This window comes from Ailuropoda melanoleuca, chromosome 18 (genome assembly GCF_002007445.2).
Source record: "Ailuropoda melanoleuca isolate Jingjing chromosome 18, ASM200744v2, whole genome shotgun sequence".
Lineage (NCBI taxonomy): Eukaryota > Metazoa > Chordata > Mammalia > Carnivora > Ursidae > Ailuropoda > Ailuropoda melanoleuca.
This window is the reverse complement of record NC_048235.1, coordinates 11,159,888-11,176,150: the sequence shown is the minus strand read 5'-3', so window position 1 is coordinate 11,176,150 and position 16,263 is coordinate 11,159,888. Positions and strand designations below refer to the sequence as shown.

The 16,263-nt window shown below is 38.6% G+C and overlaps 1 protein-coding gene across 5 annotated transcripts in view; it reads right to left on the bottom strand.

Moving 5' to 3' along the window:
* The window catches only part of TENM3 (teneurin transmembrane protein 3), a 605,330-nt gene extending 590,560 nt beyond the window's left edge, over positions 1-14,770 (bottom strand). For 4 of the 5 annotated variants that reach the window (XM_034647494.1, XM_034647495.1, XM_034647496.1 and 1 more), the window contains exon 1: positions 14,637-14,769. The gene's annotated coding sequence lies outside the window, so the exon portion shown is untranslated. Of the gene's footprint in view, positions 1-14,636 lie in introns of all 5 variants that reach the window. The other variant, XM_034647497.1, reaches the window with a different exon arrangement.
* Positions 14,771-16,263: the final 1,493 nt, after the last annotated feature.

The window sequence follows — 16,263 nt, the reverse complement described above, 5'->3', positions numbered from 1 at the left end:
ATCACGCAGATCTCTGCGTCTACATCACAGGTTGCAAACTGGTGGCCCAACTGCCAAACCAGCCTGCAGACGTGTTTTGTTTTATCTGTGTGTTTTGTGCGTTGTCTTTTTTTTTTTTTTTAATGAGCCAACATTTAAAAATCTAGAGATTTCACATAATTCATATTCTGGCATTTCTTGAAAATTCTTGCAATCTGGCAACACTGTTTCACCCCCGCATGGCAACAACCAGTCTAGAGGTGTGACGTGGTGCCTCCTTTTGGACGAAGCATGTGTCCTTCGGTGCCCTGCTCCCAGCACCCCGGGCCTCTGTCTCTGAGGCTACGCCAACGTTATTTATTATCAAACTCGCTCTGCTGTTTTTCTAATGGTATGGAAACATTTCTCTGTGTGAATGTCTCTTTCAAAAGTGGAAAAATGAAAGACAAAGAGAACTACATATTTTAGGAAATAGGAAAGAATGTGTATCTGTGTGGAAGAGCAAACGCAACTAACATGGCCAATTTCATTCATTCCCCGTTACCTGCTGGCATTGTCCTCACCTGTTGGCTAATTTGGGCTTGCTCTGGTTGATTTCTGTTGCTCGTTCGGTTTCCCTGTCTTGGCATCCCCTTACCTCTCCATGTCAACTGTTACTTTTTTCAGGGGTCTATCATCTACAGCCATATCTTTTGTTCTCATTTAAATGCCGACAACCTATTGTTGGTACTACAGACTTAACACAAATCATAGGCAATCTTAAAGGAATACACACTTTGAGAATTTTAGTGGTCCTAGGGACCGACCTAAGTCTAGAGACCACAAACCTTTTGTAGGAAGGAGCTATTCTTTAGGGAGGACACCTGACACTGACATGGAGTGAGGGAAGATTTCATTTCCACATCACTTATTTACCAATGGGCCCGGCACCATGCTAGAAACCAGCTGTGCTGAGAACGGGAGAGAAGGGTCTCTGTCTCATAGCACTTTTGTGGGTAAGCTTGCAACAAATGTTTTGCCGAGCTATTCCAAAGGGAAGGAGGCAAATGGCCACCCTCTGCTCTTCCCAGGTCCTTGGCTCTTCATGACCCTTCCTGTTGGGGGTCTGTGGCCATGCCTGTGTGGATCACTCGGCTGTCTACCCTTTTAAACACTTGTGAGCCCCAGGGCACTTCTGTTGCTTGTCAGTAGTTACTGCCTCGTGTCCTTTCCAATATTCATAGAATTTCAAGGCTCTGCTAATGTCTAGGCTGCAGGAAAGCTGTGTGCTGAAAGCCTTAGATGCTGTACTCCCTTCAGTTCTCTGCCATTTCAAAGATCCATGGACTATTAGAGTACGATGTGACCAAAGCAGTAATTCTTCCAATACCTCTTTCAGCTTTCTTAATAACCTTATTAACTATCTGTTATCTCTTACATCATGCCTCAACTAGACGTGAAAACTTCCTAGGGGTCTGAGATCATGTCTTGTTTCTTCTAATCTTCCCTAGGACACAGTCACTTGGACACAGAACACAGAACACAAACACCTGGGGTGTGATTTAAACGAATCGGGAGAGGACAAATGCCTGTGGAAGTAAGGCACACATTAAAAATAAAGATGGATGTTCAAATCAGGGCAGAGCTTTACTACATCTATACAGCCTCACAATTTTTATAGATTCGATGGCAGCAGTTTATTATTAATTTCTATTATATTAAATATAAGAGGGGAAAAATTTCAAGTTTTGATGGGTAAGCAGTACAGTTCCTGAACAATTCTTGAAAGCTTTCCGCAAACTAAAGCGCTTTCTCCTGTTTTGGCTTCATACTGTGAAGACCTTCTCCCCCAGTCAAGACGCTTACATGAAAAGTAGCAGAAAAATGATGAACCACGTGTAGGTCTATCTTTTCTAAACGAAGCCTCATTTATCCCCCTCCTCATCCTGCCCTCCCTGTTCTCCAAAGAATTTTTATCAGGCAGCAAATACTCTCTAGAATCTCAAATGAGAGGAAAACAAAAATAATTGTTCTGTGCAACGACTTCGACACCTTCCTAAAAGTAGTAGGTATTGAACTCAGTCATCTTCCACACTTTTCTAATCACAGAAAGTACCTTTACTAATTCCTAGAGATAGCCAATCCCACTGTCCACAGAGATGGAAACATCTCGATAGTACAAAAGAGAGATATTATAAATAATGAAGTCAGGTTGTCCTTAAAAGTTGACACAACTCACATTTCTTAGGGTTTATATATAGCTAGTTTCCAATTTTGTTCTATAAATAATATTAATGCAAGCAAATACATTGAATTTTCTCCAGAAAGCACTCTCTCTAATTTCTGCAGGGTTATAGCACTGTACATTTGTTAAGTGCCCATGTGACATCAATCATTCTCTAACTTAGCACTCCCAAATAAATGCAAGAGATTAATAAATCTCTCGCTACAATGCCATCTTCTAATGGGTTTTTAAGAAGTGAAAAAAAAACTATCATATTTTGTTTAGAGTTTAAATTATGACCATCACTGTAGACACGTGACCCAAAGAAATGTGGAAACCACTTAATTTGTGGTACTCAACTCCATAAGAAGGTACTTGTTGTACAGAAATTACTACATTTTCAGTGATATTTATTGCCGAACATCACTGAAGCCAAAGCTGCTGTGTTTTCATCTTTGCAATTTTTCCTCGTAAGCATGGATGTAATGATTTGAAAACAAATAGAATCACGCATGCACCTGTACACAGCCTGTCCTGCTGTCCTTTCATCTTCCTTTATAAGCATTTACAGGAAGTGAGGTGCACAAAACACATGTATTTGTAATTACATTTGCATAAAAAAAATCCTCAAACAGCTGTGGACACAGCAAAGATTAGAATCTGATAGTGGCTTAGAATAATGAAGAAAGAGATTGTAAGGGTTCAGCTACAGAGCTGATGAAAGATAGGGGGAAAAAGCCCCTGCTCTTCAGATCCTTAATCTGTATTACTTTTACATGTGAAATTAAAACACATATATTCTAAAAATTAAAAACAGGAAACATGATGACTGACATTTTCAAGCAATTATTTTGTAGTGTATTAAGCCGTGTGTTTTCCTAGAAATAACAAATTGGAGATTTGGACAAATATCTACATAAAATATTTTAAGGTCTTAATTACATTCTTCTAAAAAATCTTATGAAGTGCTTGAAACTTGGTTATATCTAGCTAGTTGCCAGACAGTACTGTTTATTTTTTAACCTCATATTTATACTGATTATAAAAGCCTAGAATCTTTCATGAAGGTTTACACAATCAACTGTTTTATTAAAGTGATCATTGAAAGAGATATTTAAAAATAGCTCTTCATTAATATGTTCAATATAATATTTAAAAGTAAACCAATTTTTTAGATTCATAAATCTTTCACAATGGATATGTATTTATGCATGTATCAAAGTTGAAGAGGCTAATAACTCAGAAGAGGAATATTAACATTACAGAGTAATCTTCTGAAGTTTATGTAATATGATTCAATGAATAAGTATACAAAAACTAGAATGACTTAAATTGTAAAAAATTTACTTACTTCCACACTTTGCAATGTTTATAGTAAACTTTGCCATTTTTTAAAAACTTTTAAAAGCTAGTAGGCTCAGAAATAAGAAACCATTTATTAAGGAAAACTAATTGTTTAATAAATGATGCTTTTTCTGTGGCATCACTGCATCCTACAGTTAAAGTGTCTTCATTAACCAATATTTGATATTTGATTATTTAATATGATGAACCGACCATTCAATTTTTAATATATTTCTTTGACTAAAAAAAAAATCTCCCTAGAACATGACACATTTTTTACCATACTGTTAATGCTCTGCAACAAAGTATTCATTCTAATGGGAATATAATCACATAACAAAATATTCCTTTTTTTTAAACGCATGACCAAAGCATGCCATAATATGCTCGCTTTTTGCATACATGTTCAGAGAAAATTAACTGATAATATGTGATGGCTTCATTTTTATATGCTGTTATTTCTGTCTCAAGTTACTTTGACTATCACTAACATGGGAAAAGCTTACAAGGAACTTCAGTCAGGCCACGGACCCTGCAGACTTGACTGAGTAGGCAACCATTTAAATGCCTGGGTACCCCACAATAATCAATTCACTTGTCATCTGGTATAAATGTAAAAGTACCCTTCCCAACTTTTCGAGCTTCATCATCTTGCATCAAATTATTAACCTCTGGATTTTAGGAGTTGGATCCATTAATGCCTAAAATTTATATTTAGACTAAAATTCTACATAAATATTAGATTTAGTAAAGGAAGTAATTAACTTTTTCAAGGAAGTGAAATGATGGCCAAGCTAGTCCAGTGCTACTTGATAAAACCATTGTGTAACAGATTGTGGGATCACAGATTTAGGGGAGAATGCATAATCCTTCATCAAAGAGTGGCAGCTTATCCACAAAGCTTCCTATTCCTGATGGGATATTCTTTTAAAAGTAATAACGAGGACTAAAAACTATGTAACACTCTTCTACCAAAAGTAGCCATTTATACCAATGCTTCTTAATCCTAAAAGAACCAGAACCTCACCCAGGAAGCCTTGAGAAACTTTCCTCTGGAAAAACAAAAACAAAAACAAAAACACAACAACATAATGTTTACTAATAATTGAAATCTATTCCTAAGTCAAATGTTTATGTTCCAGACTTAAAATTAAGTGATAATACTGTAGAAGGTATATTTTTTTGAATAAAGGTAAAAGCCAGATAACAAAAAATAAAGCAGTCCCTAGAAGCCTTACACAGATAACCGTTTCCAAGACTGAGAACTACTAGTACTTTGCTTTCTTCAATATTTAAAATTTTTAATGTGAATTACAGCCTTTTCAAAGCTCAAGTGGTAATTACATGACCAATTCATATACCTTTTATCACATTTAAATGAAATACATGATACATTAATGATTTGTTTGAAGTAATTCAAAATTACCCTTTGCTGATAGCTTAATATGAAATTCACCAAGCTTGATATGTTAAAATTCCTATCTGAAGTGTAATACAGTTTTAAAAGCTACTTTCATCAGATGATGTGAGCAGAATTAACTGATGGCATCTCTTAAAACAAGCACTCGGTCCTCTCTTTCAGATCTCTCCTTTGTCAAAATCTCAGAAAACACCTGCACAGCGGAGATGAAGTATGTAGTTGGAAAGTGCAGATTTTTTATAAAACTTGAAGTAAAAGAGATTAGACTTTTGCCATGGCTATACTGAGGGCTGACTCAACTTGCTAACATCACACTTAAATGAAATGCGAGATAATACGGATTTTATGGAGATTACTTTCAACCGGAGTATCAATAAATGATGTATCTTAAAATGTAACTTTTATTTTACAAATGCATTCATGCTGTGTGACATAAAGAAAATAATACTAATATATTACTCATTTTTCAGTTTTGTAATAAATAACTCTTTGGTTATCTGTGTGGATACTGCATACATATATATTAATGAATAGTCTCCCAGTGTCTAGACTATGTAAAATGGGATATTCATTAAAGTGCTTCTATGATTTCTAGAACACCAGATTTACCTAATCATCTTAATTCCTATTAGGCTCTTTAAAAACTTACATTGGAGTTAGTGTATGTTTTATTTACTAATATTTTTGGATTTATTAATTGTGGACTATAAAGCATAATATCCATTTAAATAAAAATATGAAGTTCTGATTGGTGGAAACGTGTAAAAGATAAAAGCCGTAAGTGTAAATAATTTAACTTACTGAGAACTAATTATTTACATTATTAGTAAAACAGTATTTGAATTTGAACATATAAAATGAAGATTTCCATCTGACACTGGATTTTTAACTATAATGTATTGTGCTTCAAATCCTATATGAATAATTTTACATTGATTTAATTTTTAAATTACATCCTTTGCAATGATTTATTTTCCTTCAAAGGTATAACAGTAAACATACTATACCACCTAATATCATACAAATTAAAATGTAATTTAAAAAATTATATCACGATCAAAACACAAGATAGAAAACATTTTAAAAGTTTTCTTTTCTGACACACGTGTAATGTTTAAAATTACTAACAAAGAAAGAAATCTTTTTGACAAATCAACTTAAGACGTCAATATTGTTCATAAAATTTTATGTAATGCCAGTTTCTCATTCAGAGACTGTATACTCTAGAGCAAAAGTAACCAGTAAGGGAGAACTTTGTTTCATTTAATTTTTCAATCACAGGAAATGTAGAATAGGCTATTCTATCTCTCTTTGGCAAGAAGAAGTTATAAGGGAGCATAAAAATTACTCTGAAAGTGAGGATTTAATTCTGGTTTGACAGCACACATGCCCTACAAGTAAGAACTTTAATTTTTGTTTAAATTGAAATTTATTTGAAATGTTAAATATGCTAGCAGCTTCATCAGAGAAAGACTGGTTGAAAATTAAGATCAAAATAGCCACTTAGAAATATATTACAGATGGAAAACGTCTGTTCTGTTTTAATTTGAATGATAACATTCTGGCAGAAGTTCTCCTCGACCGTCACCCCTTACTGAACCCAAACTCATCAACAGCTTTGTAAGGCAACAAACATCTTTTTGCTGGAAGGTATGATTATTTTCAAGAGCCTTCTAACTCTCTAGAAACGTTTCTTAAAGAGAACATGAAGAGGATTAATATTTTAGTTAATTTGATTGTGTCAAGTTATCCTCCAAACTATTATTGATGCTATCATAAAATTCAGCAATATTGCTGTAGGAAGACTGTCTCATTTTTGTGACAATGAGACAAAATACGGTTGCTGCATGACAGCTCTTATTCCTTTTTGATATTACAGTGAATTACCTTTCTATATTTATTTAAATTACTAGATTAGTTATGACTTGCAGTATTTTTGTCTGCATTTATTATTCTTATCATTACACAAAATTTCAGTGAAAAAGCTTTCATTTTAAATTTTCATTTCATTCTTAATTATAAACATAGATAAATGTAATAACACTGTTTAAGATGCTTCTTTGCTGTTGTTCTTCAGAGGGGAAAAAAAGTAAGATTTGCTCTTCAAGAACTGTAGGTCTGACAGCTTTCTTCAGCTGGAAGTTATTATAAATTCTGAAAGAAATAAAATTTACAGCTGTCTTCTGGCTTTCATAATTATTTTAAATGACAAGCCATGTGCCAGCTTTTTTTTTTTTGAAAAGAGCTATGCAAAAAGGACCAGTCCCTTGCCAATTTTTTCCACCTACATGTTGACAAATTTTAAATTTTCTGATAAAGGTATTAGCATAGATGTCACATTTTAAAAGAGCATTTGGCAGACTGAGAATAAACAAGTACACTTTTCAGTAGGATCGCTTTCATAATTACCGAAATAAACATATATTAACATGTTTGTTATTAACATAACAAATATTAACATATTTGTAAGTGCTTCATGCAATCCCATTTAAATACTTCATGCATTTCTCATTGTAAATTAAGTAAATTTCAGTCCTGTCTCATCACTTTCTGCATAACATACCTTCCAACGTGCTGTCCCAGCGTTTTAGCTCTCCTGAGGTAGCTCTCTAGTATGGAAGCCAAATGCTGGCCACAATAGGGATGCCAGAGCTTCCCCGGGGAAGGAAGGACCTCTCTTTGCAAATGCCCCTGTAATCAAAAAGACACCTCACTTCCTCGCACTGATAGTGTGTCCACAATTCTAATTGTAAAATATTAGTTGAGCTTAACTGAACTCCAGATAAAATAATCCATTCTCATAAAAGAATACCTTTTCTTTCTTTTCTTTCTTTCTTTCTTTCTTTCTTTCTTTCTTTCTTTCTTTCTTTCTTTTTTTTCCTTTTTCTTTCTTTCTTTTCTTTTCTTTTCTTTCTTTCTCCTTTTCTTTTTCTTTCTCCCTCCCTTCCTTCCTTTCTTCCTTCCTTTTTCCTTCCTTCCCTCTCTCCCTCTTCTTCCTTCCTTCCTTCCTTCCTTCTGGAAAGAGCAGGGACCACAAATTCATGTCATCCTACTATTCAGAAGTGGTTCCGAATATGGCTGAAGGCAGACAGTCATTACCAAGCTGTTATTTCTTTCTAAATTATGGCAATCTGAAGAGGAATTATCACAAGATTCTGGCAAGTATAACTAATAATGGAAGAAATGACAGAATGACTAAAATATATTGATTATGAGCTTTATCTTAAGAATAAGTGACCTCGTAAGTCACCTATATGATCATTTAAAATAATCAGTGTTTGTTTTTAAGTCTCCATATAAATCTGAGAATTATAAAATTATAATTTGGCGCTCAGTCCCATATACAAAGAAAATATACCTATAAATAGAACTGTTCATACATTTTTTTCTCTGTCAATATGAAGAACCATATACAATATTTGGAATTTCTTGGATTAATTTTTAAAAATGAATGATGCTCATATTCTTGGATCTAAAATGCAAATACTTAAAAGTGAACAAATTTAGAATTTTCTTCTGTACTTACCCAATTTACTTGCAATGACCAAATCTGCCCCATATAGATCGCTTTTCCTGTCAAAAACACTGCTACACACAGAAAATGCTCAAAGAACCATCACTCTTTATAAAAGATTTTCATATTCACGTTTTCTCCTCTTCCTCTTCTCCCCCCCCCCGTCTCTCTCTGTATCTCCTATTGGTTTTGAGGTAGAGACCCAGTAGACCCAGTTATAAAATAGCTGCTTATTATTAAATAATATGACCCCGCCCCAGGGCAAACCAAATCACAGCAGCCCACTCCTCCCCAACTTCTGTAATTGTGGTAAAAAGTACGCCACAATACTGGAAAACACTGTATCAACAAAGAGCATCTCACAATAACTTGTATATAATTGAACGTGAAAATACAAGTGTGACTATAGGCACTTGTTTTTCTCAAAACACTTTATTTTCGAAAGGGATGGTCTCTTTTTTGTATGTTCCACAGGAAGCCAGAGATGAGTACAGATGTGGAGAAAATGATTTTTAAAATTGCCATCTCTCCGTAAGTGATCACACTCCTTAACTTACAGGAAAGAATACAACCGTAGTTTGGGGACGTGATACACTGTATCCCACAGATGCTGCTGAAACACCGAAGCCATCTACTCCCTCCTTGAAGTCTCGGAACTCAGTTAAGACTGCCACCTATCACAATCTTGTTTGAAAAGTCAATGCTACCCTAGTGCTGGCTCTTCTAGAACTGCAAAGGTATCCATGGGGTAGTAAAGACTCCTTTTTCTTATTACTATACTAATAGTAATAGTTATTATTGTATGAAACTATTATTATCATATGATATAGTTTCAATCATATGGCTTGTGAGTACGTTCTATGATACTGACATTAATTTGCTCGGTGACTTATTTGAAGTAGAAAGAAGCAGGTTTCAGTAGATTACTATCTTTTACAGGAATTCTACATAGCTGCTCTAACTACTCAGCCCCAAGTTATATAATTGAACTCATTAAAAAAATAAAATAAAATAAAATAAAATAAAATAAAATAAAATTCTTTCCAACGAAGGAATCCTATTATGGTTTTGGTGTTTGAAACATCTATATATCTTAGAGCATATTTCTGCATTTTCAGAGTTTATATTCTATCGGGTGGCTAAGATGATGCTTTGAAAATGGCATTTTAAGTACATTATTTTAGCATCTCAAACTGTTTTAGATGAATGTTTTTAACTGGAACAACACTGTTTCAGTGTACATAATCTACCATTACAGTGAAGAAAATTAAAATACAATAAACATATTTCCTACCAAGTCTTTTTTTCCCTGAAAGACAAAACAATGTCACTGTGGCAACTTTATATACACTATAAAGCAGTCACATCTTTATTTAAAAATCCTACAGATGATGGCTATATTAGAATACTTATCTATATTAATCTTATATTTTGTGCTTTTAATATTTTATTTTATTGAGACTATAAGCATACATCACAGTAAGCTTACAATGTAATATGCGGACCAAAGTCCAAGAAAATCTTCACGTGGTCTTTCGGAAGAGAATAAAATGCTGATAAAGTTGAGACCAGGCACAACTAAGGTACAAATGCAAACATCACCGTGAGGATGATAATATTCACCATCTTTCTGGGTTTCCAAAGAGGATAAAGAATTACCTCCACATGCATTAACCTTCACTGCCAAGATGATACCTACCACCTCATAACACATGTACAAGATGCGGATCTAGAATTCTAAGAATTCCTTGAAAAACTCAACTAGAATCCTGATATAAACAAAAAGGGAAATAACCTAATTGTACAGTGTTTCCCATTTATGACTCCAAAAGACCACAAAGCCCTTTGATGAACAAGAAAAGACACCTGTATTTGGAGGAAAAAAGGCTATCGCAGTTGAATATGTATTAACGAAGTGCTTCCTCATGCTTTATATAATTCTTCGAGAAAGTTCAAATTAAGTCTCCAAAAGGATGTTTTAATTATAAGAAGCAATATTTTAAAACTCACACAAGCCATCGCACTTGTTTGGAAACAAATGACTTCTCAAGATGCAGAAGTATTACTATCAATCACCAACAAGTTAATTCTACATAATAGGCAGGTTTGGATGCAAACTGACCCACTGTGGAATGCTGTATCTAAAATTGATTACAACAGCACTCAAAATGAATGCAGCCCTCTAAACCACTGCTTTGCTCAGAAACATTAATCTCAATTAGAAGGAGAGCTTCATAATGGTAATGCTTGGTATAAAAAAAGTATGAAATAAATCAGTTTTTATAAGACGCAACAATTAATCAGTTTTGAAACTTGTAAGTTTTTTTAAGTACAAAATGTCCATCAGGACTCTTAAAGCATCTGCTATCTCCAAAATAAGGTTTTGAATGTGTTCTGAAAAAAGCTTACATGACATAATTTTTAAGATTCAGTTATTAAAACTTTTAAGTAGCATAACATTATGATGCTATCTTTTCAGTACACTTCTTTCTTTTGAGTGGGTGTTAAATTCTTCTCCAGACTATCGTTCCACTCTATAAAACAAATATGAACACTGGCTTTAACTGAAAATTCAAAGGGATATGTAAATGGGTGTGGATCAGAGTAAAAGTTTGATAGCAAATTACTGTATTCTTTGCTCATATTCTCAATCGAGGTAAAGAAAGGATGTTCTGAAAGTCAAAAGAGACATTTGACTATTAAATAAAACACTGGGTAGATAAGCAATTTGTCAATGGACGTGGCTAACAGGTTTCTACAGCACATCTTCAGGAAGAGGGCAGACAATTCATTAACACTGCTGAATACACTGAGTCACGTAACTATAATACCTTGATGACATTCCTCAGGCACCCAGAAATAAAAATCTTAAAGGGATAAATAGAGCTTAAGAGAAAGGAGGTAATGTATTTATTAAAGTGATCAATATTAATAAATAAACGAAGTTGTCTTTACGGTGCTTTTATGTTAGACTATGACTATCTTCAGGACTTAACTTCCCAGTACCATTATAGGCAGGACAAACTTGACTATTTCCAAACATGCTTTCACAGCTATCGGAAAAACATCATTTTTTGTACATCATGCTCAAAGTTGATCAAGTATTCCTGATAGGTCATTCTACCAACAACAATAGCCATACATTTTTGCCTGGTTTCTTATTTGCTTGACTCTCTATAAAGGAAATAATTTTAACTCTTGGCTTTCGGAAGCAAAGCTAAGGAAGAGTAGCTTGAACTTGCTAACTGGATTATTATTGTTTAGCTAGGTTTCCTTTCCGAATAAATTTAAAACTTTTCACTCTAGTTAACTGCTTTCTTCTATTCAAAGATAAGCATCCTTATCTTTCTTTGTCTTCACCCTAATAAAGCAGGTTCTCTTTTCTAACCAAAAGACTCACGACACGCCTACAAGATCATAGTAAGGAAAGCCTCTATAATTTACCTAAAACATTTCTTTCTAGAAAATAAACTCAGCCATGCAAAATTATTCAATTTGGAAAAAAAATTAGAATTCTACTATAATTTCATTTGCTTTATTTTACATAATTAAGAAATCCCTGTCTATGAGTTGCTAACACTAATGCTGTTGGCACAGGATACTAACGTATTTTTCAAATATGTAAGCACTGAGCATAGTTATTAGTACATAAATACATTTTCATAAAAATTGTGTAGTATATGTAAAAATATATCTGTTTTACTTAAAGAAACTACTTTCTCTCATAATATATATTCTTTTTTAAATTGTCTAAAATAAAATACATTGACCACTAGCAAAAAATAGTACCTTTGAGTAAGAATACTAAAATTCGAACAAGAAAAAAAGGCAAATTGTTAAGAAAAATGCAACAGGAAGAGAGATACATACAATCCTGAAATACACAATAGAATAACTTAACTCATTAAAAACCGCTATCTTTGAAGAATTTAGGAATAATTTGTGAATGCCATGACATTTTAAAGTGGGATTAGCAAGTCTTATTACTGAACTAACCTCTCACTCTTAGAGCAAGAATTAAATATTTGCTCTGCATTTAGAACCACAAATCGAAAGTTTCAAGGCTCTTAAAAGAATTTCATATATTAAGAAATAAAAGCTAGAAGTTTTAGATAATTAAGAAATGTATTAAGGAGTGCACAAAGCAAGATCGCTGGTGTATTTGTAAAATTGTTGTTTCAACCGAAATATTAAAATCTGTAATGAGTTTCATTATATTCTCTTAATTCTAGACTCCGTTCCTAATATACTGGAGAGAACACAAATACTCTTCCAGGTAGGCACCTGGGTAGAGAAGGGTATACATGGTATTCTAAACAAATTCACTGAAAGAATCAAATCACAAGTTCTGTTCAGTTGCAATACCACCTTTCGGGGTACCCTTCCAGGCTTTCCAAAGATGCTAGTCCTGTCTTTTTGTTTTATTTTGTTTTTGACAACAGAAAGAAAACGCAATGCCTGAACATATTTCTATTTCTAGTGAAAAGACCACCCAGTGGATTCTGCCAGAGCCTACAAATGTTTGACAAATACATTGTCAGAAGATAAGAAATAAGAGTATTATGAAGAGACAGTCCTGTTCTCCGGAACCCCAGCTGTCTAGGGCCCTGTAAAAAGTGCTTGGACAGCCCTCACCCTTTCACTGCTACAGCACTTACCCAAAAGTACCTGGAAACTTTTCTCTAGCTTTAGATTATCATGACTTCAGAAAGCAAATATATCTGCTGTATTGCACGGTAGAATTACCTGTTACCCTTCCTCCTCAGTAAGAATTAGTAGCAGGTTACCATTACAACTACCTTAAAGGTGAGGCAGTAAGAATGGCATTCAAACTGCATAATAAGGTGTTCAGAAGAGATCAGAGCCCACCTCAACCTAAAATATTTGAAGCTTCTTCCAATTGGCTGTAAAGCACGACACAGCCTGAGATTGAGTTGCAGATTCACAAATCCCTAATTTTTCAAATGCCAAGCTCAGGGTTATTTGTTTGTTTCCAGCCCCATCCAGAGTTTCCAGCTGAAGTTTCAGTCAAGATTCACCACTCCCCACGCCACCCCAGACCCTCGTTCCGGTCCTTCTTCATTCCCAACTTGGCTCCCAGGTAGTTGGAGAAGCCTCATTTTCACTTCCCCCGGAAAGTGGGGACATTTCAGGGCTTCCCGCTCGCTGGAAGCCCCAGAGAATCTTCTCAGACACCTTCTCAGAGGACGCGGCGCCCCAACACAAACCTGGGGATCGCCCCAACACAAACCTGGGGATCACCCCGACCAAAGCCAGACGGACTAGACTCCCTGCCCCCACTGCGCGCCCAGCCCCGGGGCTGCCTTTCTCCCGGAAGCCGCGAGCGCGGGGCTCCCCGGAACCGCAGAGCCATGCCCAGCTCCTCCGGCGCGGCGCACCGGCGAAGTTCCCACCTGAGCTGGCAGCCTGAGGTGTCACACGCGAGGGAGGGGCGGGGACCGAGAGGCCGGGAACTGGGAGGCCAGACCCGGGGAGACCGCACGCCGAGGAAATGTTCCTGGGCCACCCCGGCTGGCCAACCTGCTGCCGCCTCCCCGAGCAGCGCGGGCAACCGCGCCGCGGTCCGCGCCGGCTGCAGCCCGCCCGCTCGCCCTCCCGCTCCCGGCGCCGCGGCGCGGGCACTAGGACCCCAGAAAGGAAGGAGNACAGCACTTGGCCAAATTCAAAGGAGCCGGGCGCGGGGGAGGGGGCCCCGCCGAGGGAGCGGAGCGTGGGAGATGGGGGAGGGGCCGGGAGGGGGCGAGAACAGCAAGTGTTACAACTTCCTTCCCTGCCCTCCGCCCGGCCGCGGCGGGCGAGGGACTCGGCGAGGGGAGGGCAGCGCGCGCCGGAGCGCCAATGAGTTCACTTTCTTTTTCTCCCCCGCGCTCTCCCCCTCTCCCTTCCCGCCGGCCCCTCTAAGCCTCCTGCTCTGCCGGAGAGGCCGGGCCGGAGTTTTCGGTCCTCGGTGGGGGAGCCGGAGCACGGTGGCGGGGAGGGAGAAGGAAGAGGAAGAGGAAAAGGTGAGGAGGCGAGCAGGGCGCCGTGCCAGGGAGCAGCATCCAGGACCTTAATTGTGTGATGGGGGGACGCGCCGGGCCGAGTGTGCCCGAGACAGGCGCGTACACGTGTCCGTGTGTGTGTGCGAGTGTGTGTGCGAGAGGAGAGGAGCCTACCATGCGCTTCCCCCGGTGCAGATCGCGGGAGAGCCCAATCACAGGGCGAGCTGGACCGAGCTGTGATCATTTATAATCCTGGACTCCTCCGCTCCGCCACTTGTCAAGATGACAGGTACTTTATTTCTTCTTCTTCTTTATTCAAAAAAAGAGATTCCCCGTTTACTGCCTTTTTCTGTCAAATGGGATTTGCCGGACTGAACCACGTTCGCCGCCCCTCCCTTCTTCCCTCCTCCCGGCCGCGTCGGGTACGGGAAAGCTCCAAGGCTCCCATGCTGTGACCAATCAGTGCGTCTACTACTCTTGCCGTGATTTAGGGGTCATCCATGAATAACACTTCACGCTGATGAATGGCTCTTGCCGGCTTTCGGCTCTGATGAGGGGTCCGCCCGCGGCTGATTGCAAACACTAATGAACTTACAGCGCCATTTGAAATTCACACGCACCTACAAAGTGCAGGGNATCAAACCTCTAACCTTCTTAGAAAACTACTTTTCTTGATCTTTCATAGGGTGGGCATTTCAGGTCAGCTGATTCACCCGAAGAAGTAGGAGTGCAAGACACTGCCGGGAAGATGGATTCCGAGGCAGAAGGGTGTAATTAAGGATTTCCACTCTCGGTAGGCGGCTCGTCCTTTACAAGAGGCTCTGAAAATGACCTGCGCCTTTCCTTCCAGAGTGTCCTCTCGTCCGAAACTGAAAAGCGCAAATGACCTTCGCACGCGGGAAGGGGCTCTGAACACCAAGACTCCTTGCAAGCCCCATCTCGGCGCTGGCGGAGAACAAGTGTCCGCCCTCGGGTTCAAGCACCAGGACCTCCCCAACAAGCGCGCACTGGCCAGGGGGCGGATTCTGGGGTCCTCTAAAGGCTCCGCACCCCGCATTCTCCGACCCCCATCCCCCGTTCTCCCCTCAGATTAGCAGCCAAACGCCACCTCTGCGTCGACTTTGTTTGCTGTGGGAAGAAAATAAAAGTTTACTGCTCTCCACAAGATGTTGCCACTTCGTCCTCACTTAAGTTCCCTTCGACACCCTCGCTCCTGACCCTCCCGCCCCAGCAGCCCCGGCTTGAAGGAAGCCGCCGAGGCAGACTGAAGTTCCGGCTGCTCCGGAGTTTTGGAACACCCAATCCGCGACCTTCGCGGAGCCGCTCTCCGGCTCTCCGCCCCTCCGGACCCTGTTCCTTACCCAGCGGCAGCAGGGCTGTGGCGTGCGCATTTGGGGCGGACCAGCCGGCTGGACTCCTCTCCCCGCGCCCAAGCGTCCCCCTACCCCCTCCCAGGAGCAGCTCTTTATTAGTTCCCCAGGCCTTAACTGGCCGCCGGCAGACTTGACCTAGGAAGCGTGGCAGAGGAACTAGTGAGCTCCCAGCCTTCTCATTCCATCTTCTACTTTCAACTTAAGAGCAGAGGATTCCAGCGACCTGCACCTAACGGGACTCGGGCTGGAAGGAAATACACCTGTATTTGTAACTACGTGCAGAACGATAAACAGACTAAACACTTTGAAAACAAAGAGCAATGCCTCCTAGGAAAGCCTGAGGCTTCATGATAGAGTTTCTCAAAGTTTTGGGGAGAACTGACAAGGAGAGTCCCTGAACTTGAATTAGTGTGCCCAGTCCCGCCATC